General features: G+C 39.8%; 1 long non-coding RNA gene across 1 annotated transcript in view; it reads left to right on the top strand.

Moving 5' to 3' along the window:
- Positions 1-13,643, top strand: part of LOC108801734 — a 13,964-nt gene extending 321 nt beyond the window's left edge. Inside the window, exons 2-3 of the long non-coding RNA XR_001942166.1 lie at positions 12,398-12,401; positions 13,633-13,643. This is a non-coding gene — a long non-coding RNA (uncharacterized LOC108801734). The remainder of the gene's footprint in view (positions 1-12,397; positions 12,402-13,632) is intronic.
- The last annotated feature ends 314 nt before the right edge of the window (positions 13,644-13,957 follow it).

Here is a 13,957-nt window from a genome sequence, read left to right as displayed (position 1 = left end):
CATATACATATACACACACACGCACACACACACACACACCCACACACACACTACTAATAAGTTTTAAAACACTGAAATTTACGCAGTTTATTGTCTCAATGTACTCTGGAAATAAAGCATAGAACAAATAAACAACTGGACATCCAAAAGAAATCACAAAATAGTTTTCTTTAACAAAATGTAATCTAAATGTTTGACTCATCAAAGTATCTACCGTTTGCAGATACAACAGCCGAACACACTTGTGGCATTCTTTGTACTATGGAAGTTAAATATTGTTTGGAAAGTTCTTTCCAACAATATTGCAGAAGTTCCCACAAATATGTTGCATTTGTAGGTTGCTTTGCTGTCACTCTTCTGTCCAGTTCATCCCAAACCAGCTCAATGGGGCTTAATTTTGCAGACTACGCTGGCCATTCCATGATTTGAAGCCTACCGCCTTGTTCTTTTCTCCTAAGGTAGTTCTAACACAGCCTGGGGGTTTGTTTTGGGTCACTATCTTGCTGTATGATGAACCCCTGACCAAGTAGGTGTACATCAGAGGGTAATGCATGGCATTGCAAAATGCTGTGGTATTAGTTTTGGTTCAGTGTGCCACTCACTCTGCGCAAGTCACCTACTCTGGATCCTGCAAAAGAGCCCCAGACCATCATGCTTTCTCCTCCATGTTTGACATTTGATGTCACACACAGAGGAATAATCTGTGTGCCTACTCAACGGCATATAAAAACCCTGTGTGATGAACCACAGAGCCCAAATTTTGATTAATTTGTTAATATAACCTTCTTCCAGTCTTCAGTAGTCCACTGATGGTGCTTAATGGCCCGGGCAAACCTCTTTTTCTTGTTTTGTCATCTTAGCAATGGCTTTCTTACTGCCACTCGACCTGTCAAACCTGCAGCTTGAAGTCTTCTCTTTACAGTTGAAACTGAGACTTGCTTACTTTGGTCAGCATTAAGCTGTGCTTGAAGCTGTTGTCCTGTGAGACATGGGTCACACAAGCTGTTGACTCTCGAAAACTTGTCTGATTCTGTTGTGGCTTTGGGTCTGCCAGACCTCTTCCTGTCAGAGTTTCCTCCAGTTTACAAGTGCCTTTTGATGGTGTGGAATCTGTACTCACTGACACCTTGGCTTTCTTGGCAATTTATCTAAAGGAAAGACCTACACTTTTAAGGGTTATAATGGACTGTCTGTCCTCTTTTGTCAATTGCCCTTTTCTTGCCATTTTGAAAGCAATATACTACTTTCTGCAGAACAATACTGCCCAAATATTGCTTAAGAGTGTGTAGTAACACAGTCTGTTCCAACATTGCCTTTATACAGACAGAGGGCTTGTGAGTAATCAACAAAAGTTGGGACACCTGTAGGAATTTTGAGCATAAACTTTCAAGGCTTAATTTACCTACATTCGCTGCAGAACAACTGTGAGTTGTTAACCCATTACTCCTTCCATGAAAAAGGCCTTTTTGTATAACTCTGAAATGTAAATTTTGTTTCCATTTTTGTTAACCTAAACCTCCTTTATTCCCTCTGGCAGTTTACCTTTTACCTTTGTACCATTTCAAGTTATTCAATGGATTTTAACTGCAAGCATTTCAATAAAAACTGGAAAAAGGGGAGTGTTCTACAACTTTTGATTGGTAGATTATATATATTAACACCATGGTCTGTGTTTTTTGCTAATATTTTTTTGCATTTTAAATGTTTTTCTTTGTATTTGGTGGTTAAATAGATTGTTTGTTCTTTGTATTTAAGTCTTGTCATTATATTCCAATACATTTTCTGTTGTGGTGAGCTCAAAAATCTTGTTCATTAATCCTCATAACTAAATACTTGTAGGTGTGAATGCATACATAGTGAATCATATCTTAACATATTTATTTGCATAACACATGAAAATAATGTTGTCATATAGAGGGCTGGGCCAAGAATATATAATATGATCACAAGGATTAATTTTTGCTCCTGTATAACATGTTGCAAACAATACAAAATCATATTACTACATGTGGGTTAGAAACCCTTGCCATGTCTATATATAGATACTGTACATATAACAAACAAATATAAAAAGAAAATGAAAGAAAAAAAAAAAAGGGGAGAAAAAAAAGAAAAATAGAGAGATGGGGTCCCATTTAAGTCTCTTCAACTATAAAATGTTTAGCACACTTTTACACATCTACACCAACAACTGGGTCTGAAGACATAACTTCTAAATATGATCGAGATTCTTTAAAATCAGACCAACGAGACAAAATTTTCGCATGTAACTGAGTTTTTTTTTTTTTGGATTCAACATAGCTTTACTTACAATAAGTACAGTACAGAGGAAGTTTTTCAAGTCTTTTGAAGTGTAAGAAGACAATGTGGAACTATAAGGAACAGCATAAGGGGCCAGAGTGTGTCTAGCTAGGGACTGTATTAACTAGTACAAAATGGGAAGGGGAACTGGATGCTGTGGGAGCACAAAGACCATTTAAAGGCTGGATTTGCCTGTGCACTTACTAGCCTGAGGCTTATTTGCTATAGTCCATCGAAAAACTATGTTACTCATTATACTCATTAAATATGAAATTCAGGTCTCAGTAACATTCACCATATTCATAATACAGTAAATGTTACCTCTGCAGGTCCCAATCCGTTTTTAGTCCAATCTGATTTTATTAAAGATTTCAATACAATACAAAACCTAATGGCAAACAGACATTTCACCATAACAAGGAAAATATAAAGGAGACAAATAAACATACAGAATAGCTTGAATCTTCAGGCAAGCCTGAGAGCAACATCATCAGGGCACACAACATTGTTTCATTGTACAATTTGAAGCCCAACATCGATCGGCGTCTATTGCCTAATATACTGCCAAGATCAGCTGTGTTGGTACAGCCCCATCGGGGATCTGTCTCTACTTGCCACTTGGAGCAGTGACCGTACGCAGCACAAATATGTTCGGGTGGTGTCCCTCCCAAACGGGCTCGCTGTGTTTCGCAAGTTGCTGTTATACACATATAGATGCTGTGCATCGCTAGCTGCTAGAATGGACACATGTGGGACAGAAGAAGAAAAACAGCATGAGGGTCAGGGAAAAGTAGAGAGAGTCAGAGGATGGGGGGGGGATTGTCTCTCCTTACCCCCCTCCCGCCTTGCGTCTATGTCACTTTGCAGGTGGTTCAGGGCGAGAGGGCTGCCTGAAAACCATTTGAGTTTCTAAAATCAATCCAAACTGACCAGGTGCGGACATACCGGTCCCCAGTTTCGTTCTCTCCGGACATTAGATCTTCCAGATCTGCAATACGATCCAGCTCCACTACCCATTCCGCAAGGGTGGGGACCACCGGAGTACGCCAGTGGCGTGGTATAACCGCCCTGGCTGCTGTGAGGAAATGGCGTAAGAGTCCCCTCTTTGCCGACTTAAGCGAGCCCGGGATCATTGACAGCAGCAGAATCTTGGGGTCATCAGCAATTGTGGTTCCTGTCACCCTGAGGTATACACGCAGCACCCCCTGCCAAAACCCCCGGATCCTGGGGCAGCTCCACCATATATGGGTCATGTGACCAGGAGAGGCGTCACAGCGCCAACAGGTTGCAGACACCAATGGGTAGTAGCGATGGAGGACCGCGGGGCATCTATACCACCGGGTGAGTATTTTTAAAAAAATTTCATGAGCTCGGCTAGCAATGGAAAGGGAGTGGGTGAGGACAAAGGACTTCTCCCAGTCAGCTGGCGCTATAGATGTGTCCAGTTCCCGTTCCCAGGCCTGCGTGTATGTAGGTAACTCAGTGGAGGCAGCGAGGGAGAGAATAGAGTAGAGAAGAGAGATGGTGTGCTTCGGGGGCGTAGAGGCCAGTAGAAGGAAGTCAAAGGCCGTCTCCTCTCTCTCAAAGCTATCAGGGCCTCCTAAAGAGGAGATGTAGGAACTAAGTTGTCCCTCTACCATCCAGGTCCCCGGGCCGGAATCAGAGCGAGCGTCAACCGACGAGACTCCTTCGTGGAGTGCCAAGATAACTCTGCGGATGAGGGTGAAGATCCTACCCCAGAGCGAGACTTTCAAGATAAGGTATCTACCAAAGGGATCCGTCCGGTGGTCCACCACCGTCGCTGGGAGAGATTTGGGGAGGGCAATGGAGAATCTCCTAGATTTGTGGTTGGCATTGGTACTATGGTACCAAGTGGAGAAATACCTGTTGGCACAGGAGGGGACCTGGTCAGTTTGGAAATGCGTCTCCTGAAGCATAACAACGTTAATTTTGTTCTTATGCATGTGGTACATTATCTGACCCCGCTTTGAGGGGATGTTGAGACCTCTGGCATTGTATGTGCAGAGCCTCAGCTCCTCAAACGCTGGCGATGTCAAGGCCATGGCAGGGGGCAGGCGGGAAGAGGGGGAGGGGACAGAGATATAAGTAGCAGGTTGTATCAGAACCAGGGAGGTCGAGGTGGTGTAGGTTTCAGTGGGTAAGGGTGCAGAGAGAAGGAAAAAGGGAGATAAGTAAGAGTGTCAAGGACAAGATGACCAGGAAGAGATAAATCAACACAAATTTAAACTGAAAAGGGCGGATAAAACCCGCTACCTATAAGATAAACCGTCTAGCAAAGCTAGAGTACACCGTCTCCAGCAAAGAGATGTGTCACCTATGTGGGGGATGTGGTCAAACAAAGGGGTAGGTAGATGCCTACCGGGGCCCCCAGTCTGACGACACCTAGACAACAACAGGATTGCCCCTGTTCAACTAAATACAGAGAAATATAATGTAAAACTGTAAAAAGTGTTTGAAGCATGCAAGTCTATAAAAGTAAAACTTCAAATACATATTTCAGTATGGGCCCACCCGGCCCCCCTACACGAGGGCAGAGGAGGTCCACTCCGAGCAGCCTAGTAGGGCACCCCGGAGGGGGACAGTCCCGCCCCAAAGGTAGGAGCGACCCCGTCCCCCCCCCATGCGCCACGCAGACACAAAAAGAAGTAGGAGTGCCAAAAAAAAAAAAATGTTGTGTTAAACAGCCGAAATCACATTAATACTCAGCAACAGATCAGGTCTTCTTGAGGGCAGCTCCTGGTAAGCTTCATCAACCCCTCCCCTCCCACAGGAGCCAGCTGGAGTTCCATGTCCCACCTCCCCCCCTCAGATCCACAACCGGGTCCCAGCGCGGAGCCGGATCCCCCGCCCCCCCATGGCATAGGGGGTCAAAAATCCGTTCGCTGTGCTGAAAAGTCAGTTTTAGGGAGCCCCGGTGTAGCAGAGCTCGCGGCTGCACGTCTTCACACCACCATGGTTGGCCACGCCCCCATGTAACTGAGTTTTATTGTTATCTCAGAGAATCAATTTTTCCATTAAACAAGTGCAATTTATCTTACTAAACCACTGATATAGCGGTGGAGGTGTCAGTTTGCACCAATATACAGAAATCAGTGCTTTCACAGCATGGAGTAAAATGTGGAGTTATAGACTTTTTAGAACAACCTGTGGATTAATTTGTATAGTGAAATATATTTGTCCAGGGATCAAACTTTACTTCAACCATGAATCTGTGCAATATATTCCACAACCTGAAGCAGAATAAGAGTCATGAATTGCGTGCTATTTAACTGGCGTCCGGTGCCAGCGTGTAATCAATTTATAATTAATTTCCTCAGTTGCATTGGCCAGAGATGAAACATGCACACGATGCAGAATAGTAAATTATTGCTCATCAGAGAGATCAGTATTAAAATCTTCCTCCCATTTCCACAGATATTTTGGAAAATCATCTGTCTGTATTAATATTTTATACCATTGTGAGATTCTCTTAGAAGGTGGGGAGAAAGATTTGAATAGAGATTCTAAAGGACACAGATCTGCAACAGTTCATAAAGGGTGAGATAATGACACAATTACATAATCGTATATACTGTAACTCCAATGATCTGCTGCCACTATAGTAGTAGCCTTTCTCAAAGGCTTAATTGTAGTCCCATTCAAGATATGATGCAAACAAAAAGTGTTTATCGCTATGCCAGGTGTGAAAATGGCGATCCCACCTTCCAGGCAAAAAAAGGAGTGACCTAGGAGCATGAGTAGCAGAGTATTATGTACAAAATTAATTTTCTGCAGAATAATATCACAAATACATAAAGTCAAAACAGAGAGTGCAGAAATATTGAGAGGTGCCTATGTCATTTTGGAAGCCAAATAATATCAGTCAAATTTAATTCACTTAATGCAAACTGTAACACAACCCATTTCTCAGACCGGTTAGACTAAGTCCAGTCCAGGGCCTGGGCAAGTACCAACACAATAATAAGGGTATTCCCAATGGTATCATTTGAAACAAAAAGAGCAATCTCGGTAAAACATTAATTTTAACCACATTAATCCTCCTTAGCCATGAAAGATAAAGGAAGTGCCATTGCAGTAAGTCCCCTTTGATTACATTTAATAGAGGCATATAGTTGGCATTGAACAATTGAGATTGCGCCTGACTCTCAGCTACCGGTACATTGATATCCAAAATTTCAGACTAAAGATTTATCTTAAAATTAGGACATCACCAAAAATAGTAAAAGCCCTTAACAGATTGGGTAAAGATTTGTGGATTTTGGACGTAAAATAAAATATTGTCAGCATAGGCTGCCAGTTTATGTTTAACCCCAGCCACTACAATACAATGAATATCAGAAGAATTCTGAACAGTGGCTAAATACAGTTCTAGAGGAATTGCAAACAGAAGGGGAGAAAGAGGGCATCCTTGTCTGGTGCCATTGTGCCTAACAAAGGGCTCACTCAAGATGCCATTCACTCTCATCTGAGCAATAGTTGTTTCATAAAGAGCCACTATCCAATGGTGCATTCGAGGGCCCAACCCAACATGTTGCAGGGTAAGCATAAGGTACTCCAAGTCCACTCTATCAAACACTTTTTCAGCATCCGTAGGCAACAACAGAGTGGGCTGGGAGTGATGCCGCACATAATCAATTAACGATAAAGTTCGTTGAGCATTGTCCCCAGCTTCCCTCTCCAGGATGAATCCATTTAGGGAGCAATGGTAACATTCGCTGTGCTAACACCTTAGCTTATATTTCAAGTCTATATTTAGTAGGGAAATTTGTCTATAACTCGTACACACTGTCGGATCATTGCCTGTTTTAGGAATAACAGAAATATATGCTTGAGAGGTCTCTGAATGAATAACAACCTTCTGTAGAGACAGAATTCATATATGTAGTAAGAAAAGGAAGGAGAACATCACGAAAAGCCTTTTAATATGTTAACATGAACCCATCCGGCCCCTGTGCCATAGATTGCATTTCAGTGACCAGTTCAGCTCCAGTGGTATCTGATTCCACCTACACTATCAGATGCGTAATATATCCCTTTGAGTACATCTATGGGGACCATTAAGTTACTATCTTATAATGTTAGGGGTCTTAATACTCCGGGGCAAACATCATCAATTGATGCGAGAGTTGGAGACCCTTTCGGCGGATATGGTATTTATACACGAAATGCACCTGGCTCATACGAGATTACATTCTAGGTACTTTGCAACGTGGTATTATATCCTTTATGATTCTAATTAGTCTAAGGGGCTGCCCATTGAATTACACAAAGGTGTTTCCTTCACATTGACTGAGATGGTGGTAGACCCATGTGTAGATATCTATTTTTGAAGGGTTCATTGGGCTCCAAGCCCTGCACTCTGGCGAATATATATGCTCCGAATGCGGGACAGGTGGAATTTTTGGCCCACATTCTATCCAAATTAGAATAATTTGCATGTGGATGTATAATTCTAGCAGGGAACTTAATGTTGCTTTTGAGCCAGATGTAGAAACTTCATTAGGATACCCATCTTGGGGGACATATTTCTCGGGGGGTTTAGGTTCTCGATGGTTCATGCCCCAGTCTACACCCCTCTCGGTCAGACAATTTTATACAAAACATAACATGTGAAAGAAAAAGGCTGGAAGTTTAACCACTTCAAGACCAGGTGTTTAGACCCCCTTCCTGGCCAGGCCATTTTTCAGTATTCAGCGCTGCGGTACTTTGACTGACGTTTATTCCGTCATGCAACGCTGTACTGAAATGAATTTTATACCATTTTTTGGGGACAGATAGAGCTTTATTTCGGTGGTATTTAATCACCACTGGGGTTTTTATTTTTTACTATAATTAGGAAAAATTACAGAAAATTTGGGGAAAAAAAAGTTTTTTTTAACATTATGTTAGGAAACATTTATTATTATTTATTATGTCTGATCATGAAACATCCCTCATAACAATACCCACTGGGGTCACAGTCATGATTTGTAACAATATTTTGGTTAAGCTTTTTTTTTTAAAACAAATGTTTTTTTTCAACCACTTCTTTTTTTTTTACAATGGAGTCCTTTGATTTCTAGTTATGCCCCTGACAGTACTAGGTCCTTGTTTAAGGACAGTAACAGAAAAAAAGTAAAAAACTAAAAAGTGGTATAGTGTGTCAAGTGTGATGATTCTGCTGACCATACTAAGCCTGATGAAAGGGACCCTGCTTGTCCCCGAAACGTTGCATTCATGTGATGACAATATGCGTCAATAAATAGACGTTCTTCTTCACTCTACTACGGTGTGCTGCTGACATGCCTGACAAGTTTTGCTTTTGCCATCTGCAGTCTTTTCGAGCACTTACACTGGTTTGGGGATTTGCGGAAAGCAGTGCAGCAGGATTTCAACATATACATTTATTCTGCTGGTGGCACAGATTATTAAATTATTATGTATCTCCAGTTGTTATAGCTATTGCTGTCTTATTAGGCTTCATTCACACACAACTAGTTTTCCTCAAAATTTAGATGCATGAGCTAGAAAGAAAGAAAATAATGCATGTTTAAAAAATATTTTTTTCTTTTGACTTTAATGCATTTCACCAAACTGGCAAATTTCACTGAAATTTTTAAATTTTTACTAAAATTTCAGCAAAATGAAAGGTTTTTATTCCTCTAATTGCAGTAATCTGACAATGTTACAGGGCGAGTGTCCACAAACACACATACAAATTGCAATCCTAATGACTGTGTATTGACGCCTGCATCTGATGATGTTTTCCTTACTAAATTTCTCCTTCTATTTGAATTTGTATTTGTTTATTTGAATTGTGCATGTGTGTGTTTAGAGCAAAGAGCTGGTTGTTTATTTATTTGTGTTGTATATTTTTAAGCACAGCCAATAAATAATATCTCCTTTAAAAGTACAGTTGTGTGCTTCTGTGGCTATTTCTTAATGAACACTAAAGTGTAACCTGTGAAAAGATTTGATAAATGGACCAGTTGCATTAATATGCAGCTATGCAAATGTGTGCTTTTCTGTATTCAGCAATAAAGTTGATTCACATGTTTTGCAACTACTATTTCTGTACTTTAAAACAAGAATGGTCTGAGTAAAATCTACCTCAGCTTCAACATTGCCAGTCTTTTCTGCTTGTTCTTGTGGAATATTGATAACTGTATATTATTAATATGAAATGAGAGAAGTAAGTTAAGAGTGGCTAAATAAAAGAATTATTACAAGTGTTAACATATATCATCTAGATGCAGTGGTTGTCACTTAGCATTAACAGTCTATTTAGATTGGTTGTCACTGTTAGAATTGATTTATCATAACAAAGTCATACCTTACATTGCTTTACACAATAAACTTTAATGGATATGATTTGACTAGACAGTGCACACCTAACTAGGCTATAATAAAAACACCGTCATGTAGAAATGTATTGCACTGAAATCTCAAACATTGATTAAGGCTTATACTTCATTCAACTTCGTAGCTTAAATGACTAGTTATGAAAGTTGTCCATTACAGATTTTATTTTACTGATAAAATCTAGAACATTTTCTTACAATTCTTCTTCTGACTTTTTTGTATTTGCTATAAGAAATGTAGTCATAGAAACGCTGTAAAACATCCAATTCTCACACATATGCAATAAAGGCTTGCAGTATCAATAAAAGTGCCTTACTGAATAAAACCAGATTAATGTCTTGTTGTCTGTTATAGGGATGCTCACTAGGGATGAGCAAGTCTTTAAAACTTTCCTCCACTGGCAATGTGCACAAAGTGGACCATAAATGGATTCACAGATTAATACTAGTCCCACAATCCTGTTAATTAGGTATTATGGCATTTAAAGTTTTTCCAAAGGCTGAAAGGTGGGTTGGAGACCACTATTTTGACAAACTGGGCCAGTTCAGCCACTGGTCCAGTTTGCTGACCCAATAACCCATGGGGTTCACCGTTTATGTATTGAGCATTACAGAGGTAATCTGTGACCATCCTATAATATAAAAACTAAAACCGTTCTGGAGCAGTTAAAAAAAGAAACATAACAGACAAAACAGTAGACCAAGTCAGCACCACAGCTTACAAAACTAAATATTCTGACCACATTGTAAAACTACTGGCATTGCCAGTGGACCATTGTGAAAAAAAGTAGGTCAGTGGTAGTGTGTAACATTGATTTGTTTGTTTTAATGCAAACACACCGGAAAAGGAGTAAAGTGTTATGGGTGATGCTCAAAAACAGAGAGGCTAAACTAAACTGGCAGACAGGTCTGCACATACCACAGCCATGAGAATAGCACCACTTTCTCAGGTACAGTTAAGGAATTCATTGCTGACACCTTCTTTATGACAGTCTGTGAATGGACAGTGAAGGAGTAGCAGCATACTAATAAGCTCATCTCTCTCCTCCTGTGAGCTTATTCCTTGTCAGCAAATCTGCACGAGGCTTAGTAAAAACACATGAATTCAATTTGCACTACATCAACACTTTTCAGAAAACCCCATGATGTCTGTTAAATTAAAATTATACTTAAAGTACAGCTATACCTTAATTGCTCCACCTTTTGCCAACAAACTTCCCATGCTTTATAGTTAACTGCCACTGATTCCTCAAGATCTTTGCTGTGTAGTTTAATCTGCACAGTGTCTTTGCTGGAAGTCTCCCAGCCAGACATTTCTCCCACTGTTGTTTTCCTATTAGGCTTTACAAGCAAGCAGTTTTACTCAGCATGTAGAAATATAAGAAAATAGATAACAATATTTGTATTGTTTTACCAGACAAGTGCAATTATTGTCATAAGTGATTTGTTTATTGGCTTAAGTTGCAATACACTAATTTCAGTTAAGACAATTGTCAAATAGGACAAGGACAGCTCTAGAGAAGCCCCAGTTTGTCTTGTCGAATGCTTTCATAATTCAATATTTCTAATGTAGATGATTACTCCCCCCAAAAAATACACCATGTGGCTAACACCCTGGATTACTGTCTAATCACTATCTAGCAGGTACCACAATTATGATATAGGGTGAATTGATTTGGTGTTAGTAGCAATTTGATCCTCTGTATTAGGGAATCGACCGATATGGATTTTTCAGTAACAATACAGATTATTTGCCACCTTTCAGGCCGATATCAGGTACTGATATTCTGTTTTCATCTAGCTGCACCAGTAACTGAAGCTAAACAGCAGGCAGTTGCCTGATATCGGCCGATTCCCTGTTTTTTAATTTTTTTATTCTGACAGTGGCAGTGTAGATTAAACTACATAGTCTATTATAGGAGTAGAAATTATCTGTACGAATGCAGTAGGATTTGATGTAGCTAAAGCATGTCTTAACTGTAAGTATTGGAAAATAATTTGGCGAACTAGCAGATATGCAGAACATAATGGATCAAATGATTTCAAAACTCCTTCAGAGTATAACTGCAACAAAGTAACTATTCCCACCCCCTTCAATTAAAAAAAACCCTACAGTTCGGCTTATTCTGGTAACTGATCATTTGACCACAAGGATGTATATTTAGTATAGCCAGTAATATCAAGCATTCTCTTAGTCACCTTCCACACTTTCTTTAGCAATGTCAAAGTGGGTAAACCAGCACATCTCCATTGTATATACCGACGTTTCCAGTGCCCGGAAGGGGCTCACATCCCTAATTATAGTCGCCAATATTATATATGACAGAATCAGGGATTCAGCCGAATCCCAACCAGCCAGATGGTGAAGCTATGCTGCTAAAAAGTACAGGCATGGATTCGGAACTGCAAGGCTTGCTTAATCTTTAGGCTACTGCAAGTATTCCAAACGGATCCTTGAGGTTTTTTTCCCAAATACGATTTCTAAAAATTTAATTAATTTGTTTAAAGCTCCTATAGGGATAGGCGGATTACAGTATTGCAGCACATTAATGTTGTTCAAGACCGGCTGAAAACATGTATAGTATATATAGTGGTAGAATTATTGATTTACTTCTTCTACACTTTAAGTTTGATTTGCTTTAATTGTGTATAATGGTAAGATCGAAGATGGTGGCACATGCACACATTTTTTTAACTAAATAGTGCTGCAACTGGAAAAGTTTTTGTCTTATAAGGGGTGTCTAAGCTAAAGGTAGTAAGTATTTCAAGCCTACAGAACTTTCATAATAGCTGAAAAACTACATTGACCTCAGAGAGTCAAATTTGTCATAAACACAGGAAATCTAAACCTTTCATTGCCACTGACGTAAGGCATTCAGGGGCACATAACTGCTTCCAGCTGGCCAGCTCAGTATGCCATAAGTAAGTGGTTTTCACCCTTTTGCTATAAGCTCATGGTCACTTTAGTGACCATGAACTTTTAACAGAAGGGTTCCTCTGATGGCCCTCTGTAAATGAATAGCTTAAAATAGAAAATTCCACCACCCCCACCAGCACAGCCGCTGCCGGCTGCCACAGCTACTATGCCTCTCCTGCTCTCTCCTCCACGCCTGGAGCCGATCCATGCCCTGATATGTTTCCCTTCAGATCCCCGCTGTTTTCCCTCATCTGTATGGGCAAAGGCAGTGGGTATCCGAGAAGAAACAGCCTGCTGAAGCTGGCGGGGGGTGGAGGAGAGATCACTGACATTCAGGATCCCTAGCGAGGAGGAGAGAGCAGAGATGCTGTCAGTTTCAGGATGGCTGAGTGGTTCAGAATTGAGAGCGGAGGATCAGTAAATATGTGTAATATTTACCGATCCTTCCCTATGCAGAACAAACACTGGAGTTATCACTGATTGCCTTGATCTATTTTTTGGTCGCTTTTAAAGCATTGCTTGGCCAATTTTGGGGATGGTAGTTTTCTTTCAAAATGTTGGGCTTCACATGTTTGGCATCTATTTACCCAACGTGACCCTATATTTTATAATTTGACAAAAAATTGTGTAATAAAAGGGAAAAACTTTTTTTCAATATTTTCTATATTTTTTTTTCTTTATATAGTAAAAAATAAAAACCCCAGTGGTGATTAAATACCACCAAAAGAAAGCTCTATGTGTCCCCAAAAATTGTATAAAATTAATTTCAGTACGGCGTTGCATGACTGAATAAATGTCAAGGTACTGCAGCGCTGAATACTGAAAAATGGCCTGGACAGGAAGAGGGTTTAAATAACACCCTGGTCTTCAAGTGGTTAAAATGAGAAAGCCATGTGTTTACAAGTTTACTTTTTCCATCTTTATAGAATTGTTTTATAGTAAAGAATATTACTATTTTAATAATCTGCATATGTTTCTCATATTTCTGTTGCTTTTTTACATTAGGATTTCATCACTATTAGTCTGTTATGTTCTGACACTATTTACTTACAGGTTGTAGAAATTCATACATTCATCTCGATAGGCTATCTGGAGTATGTGAATTCTGGTCAATAGGAAATGCATAGTTAAAGGCTTAAGGATTTGCAAAGGAGAGAGATTAATTGCATGAGCACAACATAGAAAACGCCTTTCCAATCTCTAATAACTACAAACAAGAAACGAAAAAGAAAAGAAAAAAGATAAATAGATTGATGAAACATGTTGATAAAATTTGATTTCAGTTTTGCTTTAAATTGAACATAATTTTTAAGGGAAAAATAAGAAGAAAGTTAAAAAGAAGCAAAAAAAGGTGAACAGTATAGCAATTTAATCTGCA

The sequence above is a fragment of the Nanorana parkeri genome, unplaced genomic scaffold (assembly GCF_000935625.1).
Source record: "Nanorana parkeri isolate BGI_ZX_2015 unplaced genomic scaffold, ASM93562v1 scaffold2468, whole genome shotgun sequence".
NCBI classification, from domain to species: domain Eukaryota; kingdom Metazoa; phylum Chordata; class Amphibia; order Anura; family Dicroglossidae; genus Nanorana; species Nanorana parkeri.
Note: the sequence above shows the minus strand (reverse complement) of the source record. Positions and strands in the feature narration are given on the sequence as shown.